General features: G+C 45.9%; 1 protein-coding gene across 2 annotated transcripts in view; it reads right to left on the reverse strand.

Moving 5' to 3' along the window:
• Positions 1-22395, reverse strand: part of JAKMIP1 (janus kinase and microtubule interacting protein 1) — a 3487328-nt gene that overhangs the window by 3158623 nt on the left and 306310 nt on the right. For both annotated transcript variants that reach the window (XM_069631978.1, XM_069631979.1), the window contains exon 2: positions 16772-16887. The gene's annotated coding sequence lies outside the window, so the exon portion shown is untranslated. The remainder of the gene's footprint in view (positions 1-16771; positions 16888-22395) is intronic.

Here is a 22395-nt window from a genome sequence, read left to right on the forward strand (position 1 = left end):
ACCCACAGGCATGCCCAAATTTACAAACCATGCCACCAACAACAGAGGATTCGTCGTCCTCCCAGCCCCCAGCTAAAACCCAACACCCTAACACCCTTCCCATTTCGCCCCAAGTCGACCCAGACCATAGTGATCTGTATGATGTAAAGATATATTGTGGGACAGGAAATCCGCCACCCAATTCATTCCTATCCTTCAGTCCATCCGAAGAAGGATTCCACCTTCTCTGGAGACCCCAAACCAAACACAGGCAGTCAACACGCGTGTTGAAAAACTCTTCCGTCCGGCACCATCAGACCCACTTTACATCAGGGGCCAGCTAAAACCGGATTCGCTTGTGGTAACCACAACTAGAAAGAAGGCCGCAGCACCTTTAGCCTCATCGGAAGCGCCCCCCCGATAAGGAGAGTAAAAAACTGTAAACCATGGGGGAAAGGTGGCCCTTCAGCAGCCTTCCGAGCAATGATTGCAAGTAACTCAACAATACTGGCAAGCTACAGTTGCCACAAGTGGGACGAGTTGACAACTCAATAGCTTCTGCTCCTGAACCTCTCAAATTGCAACAGGGCCTAGTAGCAGCAGATGGCAAGGCAGTATCCAGCTGCATATTAAAGAACAACTTAGATGCCGCAGACAATGTGGGCAGTATCATTGCCGAAGGTACCATCATCAAACGCCACGCATGGCTGCGCTAGTCTGGCTTCAAACATGAAACACAGGCAACACTCTTTAACATGTCGGTCGAACCCAACGTGTTATTTGGGAAAGCCGTGGAAGATGCATTAAAATCCGCTAAGGAGGTGTATGATACCTTAAAATCTCTAGGCCATCTAACGATGATTTTGTTCCACTATTATGCCCAGGCTCCTGACCTTAATTCACTATATTGGGAAACCTAGGCGAGTATGATGGCTCATGAGCACCAAAAAGCAATAGTCTCGGCTTAATTGGTGTTTAGCTTAGTTGCAGGTTGTTTGCTGTGTTCTAGACATAAATGTGATATATGCTTCTCTTCAGGGTGTCAGGGTGGGGCTGGGCACAGTTAAAGAAACGTAGTTCTTATGAGTGAACTATGTGAATCAGAGGCATAATTTACACATTAAACATGAGATCTGAGAGCATGGACTTGGTGGAACTCTGCACAAAAGGGGATTGGCATTGGAGACATATGGGTGATAGCAATAGACAGTGATAGATAGAGCAGTGTCGAATACCCAGGATTTGAGTCTAGTAAGGAGTGTGGCTCGACACACTGGGCCTGATTTTGAGTTTGTGAGTAACAGTAAAACAGGTAGCATTTCGGTGTATAGCTGTTTCACTGCTCCGCATAATTCTGTGTTCCAGCCTCAAGCAGAAATATCAGAGAAGGTGTACACCAAGTAAGAGCATGTAATAACTGTTGCATACCACGTGTGCTAAACACTGCAACGCCAGAAATAACAATGTGGCAAATACTGCATGATTCAGAATCCCAAAAATGGCAAAATACCACCAAAAACGCCTGCAACATTTACCTCCCTTAAAAAGGAGGCAGTAATGACTGTCAGATGAGGTTAAATGGTACACAGGTGCAGACTATCATCCACAAAAAACAATAGGAAATGGCCACTCAAACAACACACAGAACTCCATGCAGCAAGGTGGAACCCTATTGTTAAACACCAAGAAAATTTACATTTTATTTGGGGGAGGGAGATATCAAGAGATGTGAGAGAGGGCCCTACAGTGAGGAGGAGACTGCGAAGGAAACCCAGCCTAGGGATCAGAAAGATCCTACAGGCTAGTGTACACCCACATCTTGATCCATAATCACCTGGATAGAAACACCATCATTAAAGTAATGCAGGTCCTGGATCGGAGAATTTGTAGTCAAATAATCATATCGACAGTCCACCCCCACCTGCTGAAGTTGGCATCCGTTCTAAATCAATTTCTGTGTTAATGGAACATTCCAGCATTTGGTTGGCATATTGCATGGCACATCCAGGACATATTTTCATGTGTGCTTGGACAGATATTGCGTGCCCTCCTTCATGATGCCCGTGCTCGAATTGTACTACCTACCATGACAGTAATCATTTAGCCCATCAAAGAGTGTGTCTATCAAATGCCAATTCCCTGTCATCTTAGATGCCCACAGCACACAGTTCCCATTGATGCTCCCAAATGCCAGTGAGCGGGTGGAAATGACAGACAGCCACACACCCTTAATGTCAGATGTCCAGTGTTGCCCTGCTTGACATCACCAATATGCTAGGACCTGGCCTCTCCTGGGGGCCATAGAGCCTGGCAAGAGATTGGCATGCCGATACCCATCATAACCATCAGTGTCATATGGATGGTGATGACTATCATCCAGTGGGTATTCTGCATAGAACTCCTGGTATGCAGTAGTGGCAGAAACATTCTGAGTGCCAATATCCTTGTCTGCCCTTTCCTCCCAAAATGTTCATTAACACAAGTTCCCCATATGGGATAAGCCTTAGTACATCCTCAGACTCTTTGTCAGGTATCTGGAAGTTGTCCATGGTTTGTGTGTCAGTAGCGGCTGAGCATGCTGGTGAGGGATCTTGGTCTTCTTCCCATTACCAGAACAGTCAACATCGGACAACTTCTAGTACTGAAATTACTCGTCAAAGTAGAGGGTGCATTGTTGTTGGTGCTGTTGCTTGGGGCACTGTTGCTTGATGATGGCTGGTAGGCTGCAGGGGCACCAGTGGTAGATTCCCTCCTGATCAGTGGAGGTACCTCCTTTTGTGACCAGCAAAATGGCAGCAAGTTGCCAAAAGCTGCAGTAATACAGTTAAGAGATCATCATGTCTGACAGCAGTCAGCGGATTATTCATCCATTTGTGCAGGATTGTCTAGGGGACATGACACCTCCCCACCCCTAGTGTTTGCTATCATGTTGTGATACACATCCTAATGACTGCACTTAGCAGCAGCTGATGTTACAGATGACCTATTTATGCGTGACAGAGTATACTGTGGATACGTTAATGGCATTGATGTATTTGGCTGTGACACTGCCGTTTCAGTAGTTTCAGAAACAGGTAATGCATATGTTTCCATAAGTGTAGCATTTCTCCCATGTGGGTACACATCGGTCAAGGGTCTTCTTAGAAATTATGCTGTGATGCTTGCACAAAGTTGGCACTTTCTGGGCTACTATATGTGGGTACATCCAAGAAATGCATAGACTTTGCACTGTCACAGATGGCTCAAGAAATACTCTGACTCTCGGAGACGGTCCAAGGGTAGAAAGCACCAGCCCTCTTTAGCCCAAGCACCCCACTTTCCATGTTGGTATATACAGAATATTGATGCCTACAGTCTAGATTATAATGTGTACTAGAGGTGTAGTCTAACCTCCTTCTCTCTATTCCTTTTGTCTACCTCCTCCGTCCGTCTGACATCTCTCACTCATTTCAAGTCTCGTCTCCACCCTTTGATGTTACTATTCCCTCCACTACTGTCCCGCCTCCACCCCACACTCTACTCAAATGCACTTCTTTCACTCACACTAGCACTTCACATTCACTCCCTACACTCCCTCTCCAAAGCACACTTTGTTGATCTTTCCCTTGTTCACTTCCCACAATAATGAATGCTCTTGAGAATTAAGGATTCTTCATGTTGCTTCTGGATGACACCCTCCGCTTTTCAAGTGCTGCTCATACAAAAACCACATCGGGTATGGATGTGTCTACACACATCCAGTTAAACATGTTAAAGTCATAACAGTGCATCCCTTTGGGTGCTACTACTAACCCTTGAGACGGTTGTACATCTTATAAGTAACCATTATTCAATCTGTCACGAGAATCCTCTGATATTGATCTAGAAATCTGTTCATTTATTTTCAGAAAAAAGTGTGAGCCAAACTGACTAGCAACTAAGAAGCACTCATAGACATCAGTTACATCATTTCTTTTGATATGATGAAAATCAGACCTTACATTCCAAAAATAAACTATCTCCCAAAAAAAAGTACACAGGTGTATAGGGCGTGGTACTCAAAGTCTCCGCACCTTTAAGGTACAATTGGTGATTCCTCTAGGCAAATGGCAGTCTGTTTGAGACAGAAAAAGATGCTGTCTTTGAGGACGATTTGGGATAGGTGACATAATGATATCACCATCAGATCACTATCTCAACAACAGAGCGGTACCAATGAAGGCTTCCCAATTGCAAATAAAAGATAGTCAGAGAACACATAATTCAGGATAAAATGTTCTGAAAGTTAAATACTAGTTCTAATCAGTCACCACCTAGACGATTGTTTATGAAAACATATTAGGAGATGAAAGATATATTTCAAATAATATATGGGTATTTACTGAGGTGGGCACCTTAGTCTAACACCCTCATTGTTACACAGTTCCACACCATAATTCTGGGCAAGAAACAGGCGATTTGATCAAATCTCAAATTTATTTAAGGAAAGGAATTAAGAGTTAAAATGATGACAAAGGTGGTGTCAAGCTTTGTGCAAGGGAAGTCACCCCAATGTTACACAATCACAAACGGCTGGCCTACAAAAGTGAAAATGACCTGCCTGCATTTATCACACTATTTTTCACACCCAAGCGTTTATTTCCATAATCAATTCTGTATACACATTGAGGTCTGAATACCTAAAATATTCGAATTGTAACTTTGAAGCTTACTGGCCATTGGGTTTAAACGTGTCACATAGCAATCTAGATGGCAGATGGGTCATAATGATAACATGATTCTTTTTTTTTTTCAAACTTTATTTTTGGTTTGCATATCACATCACAATCGCTTCAACTTCCCTCTAGCCAGAGGTATACATGTTCAAACAGTAATTAACTCCCTTCCTCTCCCAGTTTGTACACCAGCAATGCATGATTAGGTAACAACAAAGGTTTAACACATTAGGAGTACAGGATGATAAGTTTTGTGTAAAGGTTAGTCACTATCTGAGTCTTCAGTGACTGGTGGGGTGACTTCGAGGTATGACCTGAACGGTGTCCAAATGTCTTTAGGTCTGCATGATGGGGGACCAGCCCTATATAGGTTTCTTGACATTCGTTTACATATGTCAAAGCTGTGAGGAATTGTTCTGCGCGCGGTGCATGGCTACTCTTCCATTTCTGTAAAATGCATTTCTTAGCCACTACGCATGCAATATTAAATAGTCTTCTAGTCTTTTCAGGTACTTTTCCTATGTCACCAAACAAGTATTTCTGGGGATTGAGCTGCACTGGGATTTTCGTTATATCTTCCAAGATGTTCGCTACTTCACGCCAGAACCCAGTTATCAGGGGGCAGCCCCAATACATGTGATATGCATCTGCTCGAGGGTTGTTACATTTTGGACAGTGTGTGGTTATAGAGTCGTGTTCAGTATTTTAAACTGTCTGAGCCCCGCATTCAGCGAGACTTTCTTTGTAAGGAGGCAATATCTGGCCCATTTCCCCTCTTCAATTGATATGCCCATGTCCTCTTCCCAGGAGGTCTTTATGGTGTTTGATTTTGTGTGGGTTTGGACTAAGTTGTATAGTGTGGAGACACCTGTGCCTGTATGTGAGTACAGTGATTGATAACATGCATGTTCAGGCAGTTCTGTTGGGTATGTTGGCCATCGTTTTTTGAATTGTGCCTTCATGCAATGGTATTGTAAAACAACAGGTTGGCCTCGCCCCACAGTGTCCATAAAGTCTTCTAGGGTTACAAAACTGCTGTTTGGGAACATGGCTTTCATTGTAATTTCGTATTCTGGGATCCAGGCGTTCTCTATACTTATGTCGTATGTTGGTTCGATGCCCGGGAAGTTCCATAGCGGGGCCTGTGAATCGTAGGGTGTATCTATGTGGAGCCGTTTACTGATTGCAGCCCATGTACAGGATGCTGGGTCAAATTTGCAGTTATCTTTATGAGATTTCGCAAATATAATGGATCTCGGGTCCGTTGGGCGGACCGAGTGTCGCTCTATGGGGACATGTGGTGTTTTTTCTGCAGGGTTCTGCCAGTATTTAGCATATTGTGCCTGTGCCACTTGGTAATACAATTCGAAGTCGGGTGCAGCGAAGCCCCCCATTTCGTAGGGTTCTACCAGCCTATCCCATCTCAGTCTGTTGGCTCCCCCATTCCATATGAAGGTGGTTGCCATGGACCTTAGGTTTTCAAAGAAAGGTTTGCCTGGCCATATGGGGACGTTGCTGAAAATGTACAGGAGCTTTGGGAGCACTACCATTTGAGAACCGCGATTCGACCCGCAAGTGATATGGGAAGTCTGGCCCAGATTTGGAGTTTGTTGTGGATCGTCTGCAACAAGGATTCATAATTATCTGTATATAGTGAAATTTTGTTTCTGGAGACGAGGATTCCCAGGTATCTGATATGGGTAGGGGCCCACCTCAGACCGCATGTGTATGTGGGGCAGATAGTGGCCTGTGTCAGTGGAAAAATGTCATACGTGGCAGTATTAATTTTGTAGCCCGAATGTGCAGTGACGTCTTCTATCACTGCCAGTGTGGGTGCTAGATTCTTCTCTGGTTCTCGTATGTACTATAGTGCGTCATCTGCATATAACGAGATGGATTGATAGATGCCGGCCATCCTTATGCCCCTCAGTTCTTGTTCCAGTCTGATTGCAGCCGCCACAGGTTCAATCGTGAGGGCAAAAAGGATGGGGGAGAAGGGACAGCCATGCCTGGTGCCTCTGTGTAGAGTGAAATGAGTTCATAGGGTTTGGTTTGTTAGGACCCTCACTTTAGGCGAAGTATAGAGCAATCTGATGCTTTGTGTAAAATATGGGTCGAAGCCGAATTTGTCAAGAACCTCGAACATGTACCTCCATGAGACGGAATCGAATGCTTTCTCAGCGTCCAGTGAAATAGCCGCTGCTTGTACATCTGGATTAATTTGAGCCATAATACTAAACAGTCTACGCAAGTTTAAGGCCATGGACCTTCGTTGGAATAAAGCCACACTGGTCGGGGTGTATTAGGTTGGTCATTTTGGGCAATAATCTAGTCGCAAGTACTTCTGCATATATCTTCACGTCCGTGTTTATTAGGGAGAGTGGGCGGTAGGAGGAGAGTTCATGAGCAGGGCGTCTGGGCTTTTGCAGGACTGTTATAACGGCATCTGTCATTGTATCTGGGAGTGAGCCACAGCTCAAGGCTTCCTCCCATACATTAGTTAATATCGGGGAGAGTATTGCAGCATATGTTTTGTACAGTTCAGAGCTCAAGCCGTCTGGGCCGGGGGTTTTGCCCGCCGCTGCCAGTGACTTAATCGCTTCAGCGATCTCTTCACTAGTTATTTCCTGTTCAAGGGCCCAGTTGTCCTCTGGAGAGAGTCTAGGGAGATTGATCTTGCTGAAGTACGTCTTTGTGTTTTCCTGCGTGTGTGTATTGTGGTTTGTGTACAGGTTAGTGTAATATTTAGTGAACTCAGCATTAATTTCCTCTTCCGCGTGGACGGCAACTCCCCCGTCTGTAAGGATGCTTGTGATGGGGGTATGATTATGATCATTTCGTAATAGGCGTGCCAGGTGGTTCCCTGCTCTATTTCCTTCGCCATACCTGCGTGCCCTGTTTGGAATGGACATATATTGCTGTTCTTGGGTTGCTAACTCATTGAATTTTTGAAGGTGTGCATTGATGTCGGCCATTGTGTGTGTGTTGTGTTGCACTATAATCGGTTTCAAGTGTTTTTAGATATATTTCAGTCTTATCCAGTTCAAGTCTAACACTCTTAAAACCAGTAGTTTTAGACATTAGATTGCCCCTGACCCATACCTTGAATGTTTCCCATATCGTGGACCATTTGTCCACTGACCCTTTATTTACTTGAAAGAATTCCTCCATTTCAGTGTGTACTGATTCTACAACATTCGGGTCCTTCAGGATATTTGAGGGCATTCTCCAACGGTGGGTTGGTCTTTTTGTGTTTTGTAGTGATATCTCAAGTGTGACTGGGGAGTGGTCTGAGAGTGTGCGGGAAGTATTTCGCAACGTACTACTGAGTTAAGCAGGGGGGAGCAGATGAACCAATAGTCTATTCTGGATTCTGTGTCATGTACTGAAGAGTAAAAAGTATATTGTCGTTCAGTTGGATGTGTCCCTCTCAAGGCATCGGTCAGGGCCAGTTCCTGTAGGGCATGGTGTATGATAGTGGCCAATCTAGTGAGGGTCCTTTGTCTATTGTATCTATCCAATGAGACATCTAGGATAGTGATAAAGTCTCCACCCCACAACACCCATGCATCTGTCGTTGAGCCGATTTCATCTAGGAGGTGTACATAAAATTCGGGGTCGTCCCAAGTTCGGACCATAGGTATTAACCAGTACCAGTTTCTCGCCTGCCACAGTGCCCCACACCACCACATATCTAACCAACGGGTCCGTTTTGCTTTTTTCAGGGACAAACCCTAACGAGGGGTGTATCAGTGGGAGGACACCTCTGTTCTGTGATGAGTATTCGGTATAATATCTGTTTTTGCCCCATTGTTTCAATACACTTTCATTGGCATCCTGCAACACATGGGTCTCCTGGAGCATGGCTTTGTGCGGGCGGTGTCTGTTAATGTATGCCCCCACTTTGCTGGCTTTTGCCCTGTTGTTCAGGCCACGGATATTCCAGGTAAGCATTTTGAGTGTTAACCCGGTAGGTGTCTGCGTTTTCTGTGCCATTTCAGCGTATTCCAATCAGTCCTAGGAGGGGAGGGTGTCTTATTGGAGGGATCAGCGTGTGATATTGTAACTGCAAATTTTACATTAAACAAACCAGTTAACTTCTTCTCATGGTGCCCAACTGGGGCTCTTAACGTGCGTAACAGAAGATCTGGACAACAAAACAATCCCATATTCCCTGTACCCACCCCCACCCACACCATCTGGCCCAACTTGATGATGATCTCTTGTTACAACTATGTGGTTTCACTTGTGGAGGGGCGAGTGCTACAACGCCGCTTCCTTAGTCGAGCGCATCTCATCCGGCTCCCTTTTAATGTTTGAGAAACTGTGGTCCCCCTTTCTGCTACTTCAACTACTTAAGATCATCGATAAAGTGTAAGAAGCGGTTAACCAAAAGCAAAAAGGAGGCAAAGGGCTGTGATCAATCTATGGACAAGTATGGGAACTAGTTTGCAAAGGTAGCGGGCGCCCCTCTCTCAACAGAACAAGGCCTGATAACCTGTTCAGTGGTTATTAACCACTTGAGAGTTCGCAGCCACTGCTTTTACTCACTGTGCCTTTCACAGATGGGAAATAACCATTTGCATATCAGTCTTTGTCCTGCCCAGGGGCAGTCCAGCACCGAAATGCAATGGCAATTCCAACCTGAACGAGAGTACCACCAGCAACCCCATACACGTGTTTCACCCTTGTTGGGGATCATCAGTGAGGTGAAGCTGATGCCTCTCTAAGCACAGTGAGAGGGGGACCACGTCTGGTTGCCCCCAGGAGACCTAGGGTTACCAATCCCAGGTTCCTTGAAATTTAGTTTGCAAAGGTAGCGGGCGCCCCTCTCTCGACAGAACAAGGCCTGATAACCTGTTCAGTGGTTATTAACCACTTGAGAGTTCGCAGCCACTGCTTTTACTCACTGTGCCTTTCACAGATGGGAAATATCCATTTGCATATCAGTCTTTGTCCTGCCCAGGGGCAGTCCAGCACCGAAATGCAATGGCAATTCCAACCTGAACGAGAGTACCACCAGCAACCCCATACACGTGTTTCACCCTTGTTGGGGATCATCAGTGAGGTGAAGCTGATGCCTCTCTAAGCACAGTGAGAGGGAGACCACGTCTGGTTGCCCCCAGGAGACCTAGGGTTACCAATCCCAGGTTCCTTGAAATTTAGTTTGCAAAGGTAGCGGGCGCCCCTCTCTCGACAGAACAAGGCCTGATAACCTGTTCAGTGGTTATTAACCACTTGAGAGTTCGCAGCCACTGCTTTTACTCACTGTGCCTTTCACAGATGGGAAATATCCATTTGCATATCAGTCTTTGTCCTGCCCAGGGGCAGTCCAGCACCGAAATGCAATGGCAATTCCAACCTGAACGAGAGTACCACCAGCAACCCCATACATGTGTTTCACCCTTGTTGGGGATCATCAGTGAGGTGAAGCTGATGCCTCTCTAAGCACAGTGAGAGGGAGACCACGTCTGGTTGCCCCCAGGAGACCTAGGGTTACCAATCCCAGGTTCCTTGAAATTTAGTTTGCAAAGGTAGCGGGCGCCCCTCTCTCGACAGAACAAGGCCTGATAACCTGTTCAGTGGTTATTAACCACTTGAGAGTTTGCAGCCACTGCTTTTACTCACTGTGCCTTTCACAGATGGGAAATATCCATTTGCATATCAGTCTTTGTCCTGCCCAGGGGCAGTCCAGCACCGAAATGCAATGGCAATTCCAACCTGAACGAGAGTACCACCAGCAACCCCATACACATGTTTCACCCTTGTTGGGGATCATCAGTGAGGTGAAGCTGATGCCTCTCTAAGCACAGTGAGAGGGAGACCACGTCTGGTTGCCCCCAGGAGACCTAGGGTTACCAATCCCAGGTTCCTTGAAATTTAGTTTGCAAAGGTAGCGGGCGCCCCTCTCTCGACAGAACAAGGCCTGATAACCTGTTCAGTGGTTATTAACCACTTGAGAGTTCGCAGCCACTGCTTTTACTCACTGTGCCTTTCACAGATGGGAAATATCCATTTGCATATCAGTCTTTGTCCTGCCCAGGGGCAGTCCAGCACCGAAATGCAATGGCAATTCCAACCTGAACGAGAGTACCACCAGCAACCCCATACACGTGTTTCACCCTTGTTGGGGATCATCAGTGAGGTGAAGCTGATGCCTCTCTAAGCACAGTGAGAGGGAGACCACGTCTGGTTGCCCCCAGGAGACCCCAGGAGACCTATGGGAACTATACTGGCTGTTGCAAGTCATTTTGATCCAGCACGTTCCTTCCAGGTGGGAGAGGGATGGAGGCCTCCACATAGGCCAGCGCTGCTGCTGGAGAATCAACGAAGTGTGCCCGTCCGCCGTGTTGTATGCACAGTCTTGCTGGGAATAAAAGGGCGTAAGGCACCTGTATTAATCTCAGCTGGCGCTTGATGGACTCATAGGATCGTCTTTGGGTTTGGACTCCAGCTAAGAAATCCGGGTATATGTGTATATTGTCGTTGCCGTGTCTCAGGGGCCCATTTTCCCTCGCCAGTTTCAGCGCAGTGTCTCTGTCCCTGTAATTCAGTAATTTGATGATGAACGTTCGGGGGGGAGCCCTCGGCTTGGGTGGTGGGGCAAGGGTGTGATGCTCTCGTTCCACCAAGAATTGAGGGGAGAATGAGTCTGCGCCCAGGGGAGTCTTCAGGAGAGTTCAATTTGAGTTTCCATCGGGCCTTTGCAAAAGGATTCTGATAGATCTCGACTCCAAGTCATTGCACTTGTCACGGAGCTTGTTCATTTCCTCTTTCAAAAGGGCTATGTCATGGGTGTTTTGGTGAGTCGAGTCCTCGTTTGCACCTATTCTGTTCTCGGCGTCTGAGATTCTGGTGCTTTCTTCATCTACTCGAGCTTTGAGGGAGCCTATTGTTGAGACAAAGTCATCTAGTTTAACATTGATTGCCAGGAACCCGTTTTGTACCGTTGTTAGGATGTGGTCAAACTTGGAGTCATCTGTAGCCGAGGCTGTGGCGACTGTCGATGGGTCCGGATTCTCAAGGGTTGTTTGTGAGTTTGTGAAGGAATCCCTCGGCCCGGTCTTCTTACTTTTAATTATGTTTTTCCAGGCATCTCTGGAGTATTCGCCTATGTTGTTTTGATTAAAGTGATGGGGGTGGATGTCTGCTTGGACCTGGATCCACTTGTATCAGGATTCGGGACTACCCCCGTGTCGAGCAACAGGCAGAATGCTCTCAAAGTCGGTTGTCGCCAGATTTTGGTTCTTGTTTCCTATCCGTCTCTTTGCTCTTCGATAGGACCTCCAGAACGGATCGGACAAGAGGGTCGGATGTGCTAGGGTGTGCTTCCTTTTTTGTACTGTGCAACGTCTGGTGTTCGTTCGGTTGGTTCCAGCGCTATTCCCCAGAATGGACTTTGTCCTCCCACGTGTCTGCGTATTATCCGGCTTGCGTTGGTACAGGAGAAGGGAGCAACCCTCTCACAAATCGGGTTTAAGGATGAATAGCCTCCCGATTGTGCAGTCTGTGGTGGTGGAGTGGACCTGGTGTGTCCTTAGATAGCGGATTCCAGTGGGGCCAGCGAGCGAAGGACAGTTTGTACCTGTGCAGGTCAAGAGGGGCACCGTGTCCTGGATCGAATGCACTTGGGACTTTCTTTGTGTCGCTGTGTCAGGTTACGTTTGGATCTGGCTGAGCCAATGGGGAGCCGTCCAATCGTTTCTCTGCTTCTTCCCAGGTAAGTTAATGAGGTGACTTGCTCTTGGGCAGTATCTTGCCCCACAGGCACTGTCTACCCCAAGTTTCAGGAGTCTTTTGTGCGTATAATGCACGCCTATCTAGTGCGTTGTACAGGTATCCTCTACGTCCAGGGGGGCTCTCTACTGTGGCCCCTTGTCTGCCTCCCTGTGTATATTGCCAATAATGTCCATGGGATCAGGTTGCCTGTTTCAATTTTTGGCCCCCGGGGATTATTCAGCGCTGCGCCGTGTGTGTAATGCACATGGATATTGTCCCTTCGTTTGTTTTTTATATGCGGCCGGTCTGGGGGAACAGAGCTGGATCAGCTGCGTTCCGATGTCCGAGTTTGCTGGATGCACGGCGGTCGTCTCCCGCTGTTAGGTAAGGATGTTTGTGGCCGACTCCGCTCCAGGCAGCGCAGGGGGCGCGAGCAGTTTCGTATGCCGGAAGACCGGCAAGGATAAGGCACGCTCGATACACACGGGGCGCGGGGAAAGGTAGCGCTGTTTCTACCAGAAGGGTCCCCGTCTTCGTTGTGCCTCCAATGCTTTCCGCCTGCCGGAGGCCCGCGCGCAGTCAGGAGCTGTAAAGCAGCCCAGAGCTTCCCACCCGCGACCTCGTCCATTTATGGGCGTGCGGGGTCCGTTTTCTCTCGTTCTTTTTGCAGTCGGTCCATGATGAGTCCTGCGACCAACACAGCTATTTTTGTAGCTCGGGGGGAATCAGTTATAGGATATATTTGTGGAGCATTTCTCGCTGGAGAGGAACTCCACTCTTAGGCGGACATCTTGTTGCGCAACAGCGCCCCCTTCCATGATAACATAATTCTTAAAAACATTTTCACTTCTATCTAATATGCATCTTTGAACTACCCATGAAATCACACTTTTTTATAAGACACAGGACTTCGATGCCCCCTTCTCTCAAGAAAATATGGGTCTGACATTTGCTAATATGTGTGTCATTTAAAATAAGATCATAATGAATTGCATAAATCTCCTGCAGGTTTCTGATTAGGGCAGCAGTGTCCCCGATTTGTAACACACGTAATTTCAGCTTACCCACCCAAACGTGGGAGAATGATTTTATGATGTTATTAAACATATATAAGTTCCCCTTCCTTTTCACTTTGCAGATTAAGATCCACTGGCGTCAGATTCTTTTTCTATACTATACATTCAAGAATGAGGGGTTTGCAGGAAATGTACATCATGCATCATTTTCTAGGTGAATAGAAATGACACAATTAAACTTGCTCACATTTTCTTATTCATTTTAAATAGGTACTGTCTTCACAGAAAACACATTACCAACGTAATCCTCATTAGCTCATGGTCTTATGTAGACAATGTCTGTGATAGCGCTAATGGAACTTATAAAATATCACTTATTAAATGCTGCACTGTCAGCGCTTGGAAACGTTCCCTATTTTACACAACTCCCAGCACAGAGAAAGCCATTTTGTATTTATTTAAATGTGGTCTACTACAGCTTCAAATATAATTAACTCAGCATTTTACTCACACTAGCAAACTACAATGTTTTCCACATGTAGTCAAATCTCACCAGGCTTTAAATATATCAGGAAACACTGTTGTATTTGAAATCAAAGATTAGGATTTTTCTATTCGGAATGAGTGCCCCTAATAGAAAATGACCTCCAAATTCCTTGCACCCCAGGAACTTAAGCCAAAGAGTATAGGGGTTTAATTGATCTTTAATGGTATGAAACCCCGAGAGCCCCTCTAGGATTGGAAATCTCCCAGTCAGCAGGCACCTCCTAGTCTCTTCCTCCCTTTTTCAAGAACGGAAGTGTACATCCAGTTAAGTTGGTACAGGATCCCTCATGAACAAAGCACCAATTCTCCAGATGGTATCCAGCACTCATCTAATGTAGACACGTGTTGTACTTCCAGGCAGTCTTTCCAGAGTCATAATGCTATCCTCTATGCTCACAATAATATTTTGAAAGTGCCCAAAATTCCTATGCTTATGTCATAATTATGTCACACCATGTGATTGATCAAATACTTCCATTGGCCTGTCTCATAGTTAAACACTCCTATTTAATGCACACCCCCAACCCGCATTGGGTATTCATATTTCTATATTTGTGATCAGAAAGTGGCGGGGGACAAAAATTACCCTCATACTTTTTGTTACATAATTCATGGCTGCAACATGGCAAGTTAACGAAACTGGGATTATTATAACCCTTAGGTGAAGATGCATGTCTAAACATGTGACATAACTATTTAGCATGTTGCTTCATAAAGTTATGACTACTTCTCATTTTAATAATAATTTCTGATTAACGTATAAAATGCTAATTTGGTATCAAATTAAAGAGGAGCCCCATCTTTGAAATACACCCAATTCCATCTTCCTAAGCCTTATAGTTATAGTTCTAGAATTATGAATAATATTCACTTTTGCATATAAGTTCAATGGTAAATAACATGTGCTGTCTAAACTAAGGAAAATACATACTTGTACATGCCCTGTAATTCAACTTGAGGCCTCATTCTTAGCGCAACATTTATATGTAAACAGCTCTTCGTGAGGCCTTAATTAATGACTGATCAGGCATTTCTGACAGGCCCCATTGTCCTGTTTCCATTACTCACCACAAATGTCTGATTTCTATGAAAGAGCAGCATCAAAAGGTGCCAACTATTGGATACATTCGCTTTTGTCTGGGGTAAAAAAAAGACCATCTGGGCACTTTATATGTTAATTTTCAGTGAAGATCACAGATTGCATTTTCCTAGTGTGTTAAGTTTGTTTTTATGAGAACACTGGAACACTTCCAAAGGGGCAGGGAGGCTAGCTTGCTCCGAGTTGAAACCCTGATCAACTTGAGGTCAGCATAATATAGGGCTGAGTGAAAAGAATACAGTGTTATCCAAATCAATAGAAACATTATTTTCTTTATTTATAATTGCTTCATTTTTACACTTAACATTACTTTATATAAGGCATTGCAGGATACAATCCAGTTATCGATATTCTGTGTTTTATGAAGAAGCATAAAACAGCTAGTATAGAAAATCAAACAAACACATTGGGCCTCAATAGGACCCAGGCGGTAAGGGGTTTACGGCGGCGTAAACAGCGCCGACCCTTACCGCCTGATTCCGAGGTCCCTTAGCGCCATGGAGGTTTTAACACCTGCTTTTAGCAGGTGTTAAAATCCATGGCGCTAAGGGACCTTGTTGTTAATTACGCCACCGCAATTTACGGTGGCGTAATTAACGCCTTCCCCACTCCCATTATGCCCTATGGGGCAAAAATGGGAATGGGGAAGGGTAAATGGGTTAATGGGGACTTACCGCCCCACTCACCTCGGAATGGAGCGGTAAGTCCGCCAACCACCATGGCGTAAACGTAGTTTACGCCATGGTGGTAAAGGTACGACCCAGGCGGTAACTTACCGCCTGGGTCGTAATGAGGCCCATAGGCTTTTTGCATTGTTTGACATTAATATTTCTACAGTGCAGACTGGATTTATTTCCTGGCTGGTTCAAATTGTACACTTCGTCCTTTAACTTTTTCAGTGCAGTGCAGTAGGCATAGGCTTCAGTGCTGTCGCTCAAGGAAGCAAGTGACTGCTGAAAATGTAACTGAGAAAAACGATGCATTCTTTTACCACCTCTAACTTTACCCTGAAGCAGTCTCCATGTCTTGTGTCAGATGCTCTCCATTCCAGATGGCAGCGCCTATTCACTTGTTTTGGTTGGTCCAATATTTTCCCCAAACAGTTGAATCATATATATCACTTAAAACAGTGCAACATTTCAGTACCTCTAACTTTGAATTTAGGCAGCCTTTACGTCTCCCCACAGAAATCAAACAAGTGCAAAGGAAAGAGTTGAAAAATAGCAAGAAAGGGGAATGGAGACATTCACTGTGACAGCATTCTAGGTGTGCCATGTATGTGATTAGGTGTCCGGTCAAATGGTCGACAGACAAATGGTCGACAGGTCAAATGGTTGAATTTCTTTTTAAATTTATATATATATATATTTTTAGGTTTTCGTTTAGGGAAAAAAGGGGTTTTTAGCAAAATAAAGGGGGTTGGGGGGACCCCCCAAAAAAAAAAAAATTTGTGAAAAAACAAAAAAAAAATTCAACCAATTCACCTGTCGACCTTTTCGTGTCGACCAATTGTCCTGTCGACCATTTCTTTTCGACCAAATGACCTAGAACCTTGTGATTACACTGCCCAACCTGCTTAGTATTGCTCCTATGCTCCAAAATCCTTTGTCACACTTGTCTGGTGAGCATCAGGTGACCTGTTTAATACAGGTAGGAAACACAAGTCCAGATTATAAACTCTTACAAAGCACGTAGAGAAGAACATCACTACAGGTTACCTGTTCTTCTCCAGATTTCTGTATTCCAAAAGTTGTGTTTTCTTCTTAGAGGGGTCCCAAACTCCGCCAACCTGCATAAATGTTTCCAAGCTCTCTTTTATATGGTCTATTTTTATCTGAAAGGGAATTATTCAGCATACATCAAGATTCAGTTCATTCGGTCAATGTCCTTTATCTGACCATGTGGCACGCTGGATACCAAATTTGAACGATGACAGCTTATCAAATGAATGTTCAACAAGTTACAAAGATGAGGGCATAGAACCACATTACTGAATGCTACCTATGAAATGCATGAAATACAGGATAAATACAAGAGGGGGCATTAAGAGCTAAAAACGGTGTGCCTTTTTAACATTATTATTATCTATTATGTTTTATTGGTTTTTAAATATACAAAATAAAACCTTCATAATTTCCCAGCTTCCAACAAATTAGAACTAAAACACTCACTTTTATTCTTTGAAGTCCAGTTTCTTGACTATCTTGCCTATTCGTTCTCATTCAGCACATACTCCATGAATTTCAAAGCTGCTAGAGTTAATCCAATTTTATCAGCCATCAAAATTTTCCCCCACCATTCTTCTGCTGACAGAGTATGGAATTGTTTTACCTGGTCCCCCAGAAACCTTGTTCTTATTTCCTATTCGTTCTCATTGAGCACATACTCCATGAATTTCAAAGCTGCTAGAGTTAATCCAATTTTATCAGCCATCAAAATTTTCCCCCACCATTCTTCTGCTGACAGAGTATGGAAGTGTTTTACCTGGTCCCCCAGAAACCTTGTTCTTATTTCCGTAAGAGATTTACATGACATCATGAGATGGATGATAAAGGGACTCTGCTGCATCTGACTCCTTGTAGTATCTGCAGTGAGAGTCATGTCTTTGTATTTGTTTCCTCGCCAACAATACATCTCTCGTCGCCAAAACATTTAGCCTGCATCTCATTAGCAGGTCCCTATAGTGAGCCGAAGGACATTTTCTGAGCTATAGGGGTAGCTGGTTTAATTCTTACACTTCCCATTTTAAGCTGGGCCGCAATTTGTCCTTCGCTCTTGTACTTCTAACTCCCTCAGGGTCAGTTGTTTTTCAAAGAAACAAGCTGGGGATAGATCTCTGTCTTCGGCTGGGGCCTCCCTTTGGAACAGCCTCCCTGCCACCGTGAAACCTGAGGAGAACCATCTCCGGTTCCGGAAGCACCTCAAGACCTTACTCTTCGCTTCGCCTTTGCCCCTCTTCTACCCTGCTGATCTTTTTTCTCTCTCGGCACCGTGCGCCTGGCTACCCTCTGTCCTTCAGGCCCAGGTACCTGCTCACCCTGCCACCCTCCTGCACTGCCTCCAGGCCACCCCTTGCACTGGGTTCTGTATCTGTACTCATACAGCCCCCCTGTCATGAGCACTGCTCCTGAGAAGCCAAGTCAAGCCCAGCATCCCCGGAAGCAGGCTCACGACCCTCGTCCCCGGCTCCAGCAAACCCCTATTGGGGCCCTTTGGACCATGTCCTGGCACCTCTGGCGCCAGGCTCATAAGGAACCTCAGTCCCGGCGCCAGGGGCGCCGGGCTCATAATTTTTGCAAAGGTGCTTGGGTGGACCTACCTGTAGCAGACCATGCTGCATACTCACCTTTGCAAATGCTGGCAGGATGAAGTCCCCAGCCTTCTGCTGGGAGGAACTATTCCCTGAACTGGGACTACTTTCTTACCTGGGTGGGGCTGGTACCACTCCTTAGCTCTGGAACACAGGAACTCTTTTACCTGGGCGAGGCTGAGGAAGAAGACACCCAATCACTCCAACACTATTTAAACCACACCCGATTGGGAAAACGTGCTTCGCGTTATTCTGCATCAGCAGCAGGACGCTCACCGAGTCAGCTCCAGCATTCCAGTGACATCTCCAGCTTCAGCTCAGCAACCTGTGTAAGAAAGACACGAGAACTATACTTACCATCCAGGAATCCAGACACCGGCAGAACCTGCAAGCAAAAGAAACATAAGGTTAGCAAGTTGCAACACGTTCGCAGCCGCGCTCGCTTACCTGATCCATCTGTGCTTTCACGGATTCTTCGCGGCCTTCTCTTCAGCAGCCTAACGGCACCTGTAAAGACAAAGAACATTGTAAGTAGGAATCGGGTGAAGGCGGCCGCATTTACTTTTCTTACCTGCTTTTGTGCGCGTATTACGATCTCTTCAACCGCAGCAGCTCGGAACCTGAAAACAAGAAAAGACATTATTTAAGTGCCATTAAAGACTGCAAGAAAGCCTAACACTTACGTGTTTCCCCACGTGCATCCCCGACTGGGAAAACGCCCGCAAGGTCCCGACACATGCAAGTAAGAAAAGAACATTGTTAGAGGTGCTATAATAAGGTCACAGATCATTATACTCACGTACTTCGCACGTGCAACGGCAACGGACGAACAACGCCCGCAACATCTCACGACCTGAAAACAGAAAACAAGGGACATTATTGAGGTGTCATTGAAATTCCCATACCTACGTACAACCGCACGTGTCGTGCTCTCAGTGACCACGCCCTCAGCATCCAGGCACCTGAAAAAGACAATGCAAAGACTTCATTAAAGGTGCCCATCTCTTCAAGACTATAAACTCTTTATACCTACTGGCATCCGCTCGTGCAGTAACGGCGGTATCAACTTTTGGCATCCCAGCACCTGTGCCACTTCTAAGGCCACAAAAGACTTTGAGGACCTCCAGTGACGTAACTGGAACTCACGCACCCCTGCATAAGTCGCAGGATGGAGAGCCCAGCATTTATACGCCTAAGGTGAGAGCTCACCAGGACATTGGACTTTCGGAGAGTTGGCGATTAGTGAGGAGGAAGTCCAGCCAAACGGTCATTAACCCTTTTTTTCTTCCGCCTGCAGAAACCTTACCCTGCAAGCCAGACGGTCAATAAGAGGAAGCCCAGTCCAGAGAGTCATCCGAGCTCTACGCTTCTCAATTGAAGAGACTATAACAGTTCAGCCGGGACCAGCGCCTCCGTGGGAATCAGGTGAGCGTTACAGAACGCGAAGCCCTCCAATAACCTCCTACCCAGGCGCTATGGAAACTTCCGACACTGATCAACTGGCCCAGTTACTAGGGGAATTAAGAGCTGAAGTACATGCTGCCCGCCAGGAAACGAATGCCCCGAGGAGGGAATTGATTACGTCCAAAGAACGAACTGATGACCTCGCCAGACAGTTATTACAAACACAAGCGGGGCAAACCCCTCTACCTAATTCAGGAGGGACCTACACCCTGGCGGCTTCAGCCAATCCTGTTCAAATCAATCTGCCCGGAAATGTGCCTTTGGCTCTGCCCGAACGCTTCTCTGGTGACCCTAAGAGGTTTGCGGTGTTCATAAATCAGTGCCGATTGCACTTTCTTTGTAGACCAGCTGCTTTTCCGATTGATCAGACTAAAGTAGCCTTTGTGCTTTCGTATCTTAGCAGCAGCGCCGCTGATTGGTCGATCCCTCTGGTTACACAGGATGACCCAATTCTTAGCAATTTCCAGGCCTTCCAGGCCAATATGGAAAGACTTTTCGCAAGACATTTCCAGGGGCAGGCCCTGGACAACGAACTCCTTTCCCTACGGCAGGGCAATCAGGATCTTCTGGCTTATATTGCGTCATTTAACAGACTAATCGTAGAAACCAGATGGCCCGAGGACAAGAGGATCACGCTTTTCCACAGGGGTTTGCGTGGCGAACTCAAAGACGTCCTAGCCCAGGTCGTGAATCCCCCTCAAGATTTTTCAGAGTACATTGATTTAGTGGTCCAATTGGATCACAGACTGTAAAACAGAAAGGCAGACCGCTCCAGGTTCGAAACTCGAGTATTCTCTAAGCCACTAACTCACACCAAAGGAGTTGAAGCCGTAGAACCTATGCAAATAGGGGTCGTAAAGGGTCCCCTAACCCAGAAAGAACGCGACAGGAGACGACAATTGCAGCTATGTCTCTATTGTGGAAATTCAGGACATTTCCTCCGAGATTGCCCGGTGAAACCTCCGAAGAAGACAGTGGGAGCTTCTGATAAGAATTCCGAAAAGCCCGAGCCGGGAAACGACCTCGCCCGACAAGTGTAGAGGTCCGCTTGCCGAGCGTAAAAAACAGTTCTTTGACCTCGCACTTCATAATGTCAATGGTCCTCATAAATCCAGAACGACCGGATCGTTTGCATGCCATTAAAGCATACATTGATAGCGGAGCGATTGGAAATTATGTAGACCGCGAGATGGCTTCCAGGATGAACCTACCCCTTTGTCCTAAGGTAATCAAAGACGTCATTACCACAGTGGATGATACGGAAATAGCCTCCGGACCGGTAACCCATACCACCACAGAAGTGACGTTATTAGGCCAAGATGGACATCGGGAGGTAATCGTGTTCGATATGATCAAGGCCCCTCAGTTCCAAATAATTCTGGGAATCCCTTGGTTGGAGAAACACAATCCTCAAATTGATTGGCGAGCAAAGACGATACAGTTCCCACAGTGTGCACCTACTTGTTATCCTCTAACCAGTATTGGCCTAGCGGTAGCAACATCCGAAGGACCGCAATTGCCTCCAGAGTATCAAGAATTCCAAGATGTCTTTCAGAAGGAACAGGCTAATACCCTGCCTCCCCACAGATCTTACGACTGTCAAATAGACCTGATACCCGGAGACACTCCCCCTTGTAGTAGAATTTACGCCCTTACCGAGCCTGAAAATCTTCATTTGCGACAGTATCTGGATCAGTACCTGGCCAATGGATTTATCCGCCCATCAAAGTCTCCTGCATCCTCGGCTCAGTTCTTCGTACCTAAAAAAGAAGGTGACCTTAGAACCTGTATTGATTATCGTGCCCTAAACCAGATAACGGTAAAGAACAGATACCCCCTACCTCTGATCCCGGAACTCCTTGACCAAGTTAAGAACGCCTGCATTTATACAAAGCTAGATCTCCGGGGAGCCTACCACTTGGTACGGATTAAAGAAGGTGACAAATGGAAGACGGCATTTCGCACCAAGTATGGACTATTTGAATACCAAGTGATGCCCTTCGGACTATGCAATGCACCAGCCGCTTTTCAGTATTTTATGAATGATGTCCTCAGAGAACTCATAGATGTTTGCGTAGTCGTCTACATAGATGACATCCTTGTGTACTCATCTTCAGAAGCAGATCATCGGAAACATGTTAGAGCCGTCCTTGAAAAACTCCGCCAACATAAGCTTTTTGCTAAGCTCGAAAAATGTGTTTTTCACGTCACGGAGGTCGAATTTCTAGGCTTTATTCTGACACCCAAAGGAGTCCACATGGACTCGAGGAAAGTGGACGCTATCATCAAGTGGCCATCACCTACTTCCGTGAAAGGTGTCCAAAGCATGTTAGGTTTCGCCAACTTTTACCGCAGGTTTATTCCAGAGTTTTCACGAGTGGTGCAGCCCATCACCGCCCTCTTAAGAAAAAACAAACGTTTCGAGTGGTCAACAGAAGCAGAACAGGCCTTTCAAGAGCTAAAAGCCAAGTTCACCTCAGCACCCATACTGAAACACCCACGCCCAGACCTCCCTTACATCGTTGAGACCGACGCCTCCAGCTTAGCAATGGGGGCGGTTCTATCACA

The sequence above is a fragment of the Ambystoma mexicanum genome, chromosome 6q (genome assembly GCF_040938575.1).
Source record: "Ambystoma mexicanum isolate Mex_15411 chromosome 6q, UKY_AmexF1_1, whole genome shotgun sequence".
Taxonomy (NCBI): domain Eukaryota; kingdom Metazoa; phylum Chordata; class Amphibia; order Caudata; family Ambystomatidae; genus Ambystoma; species Ambystoma mexicanum.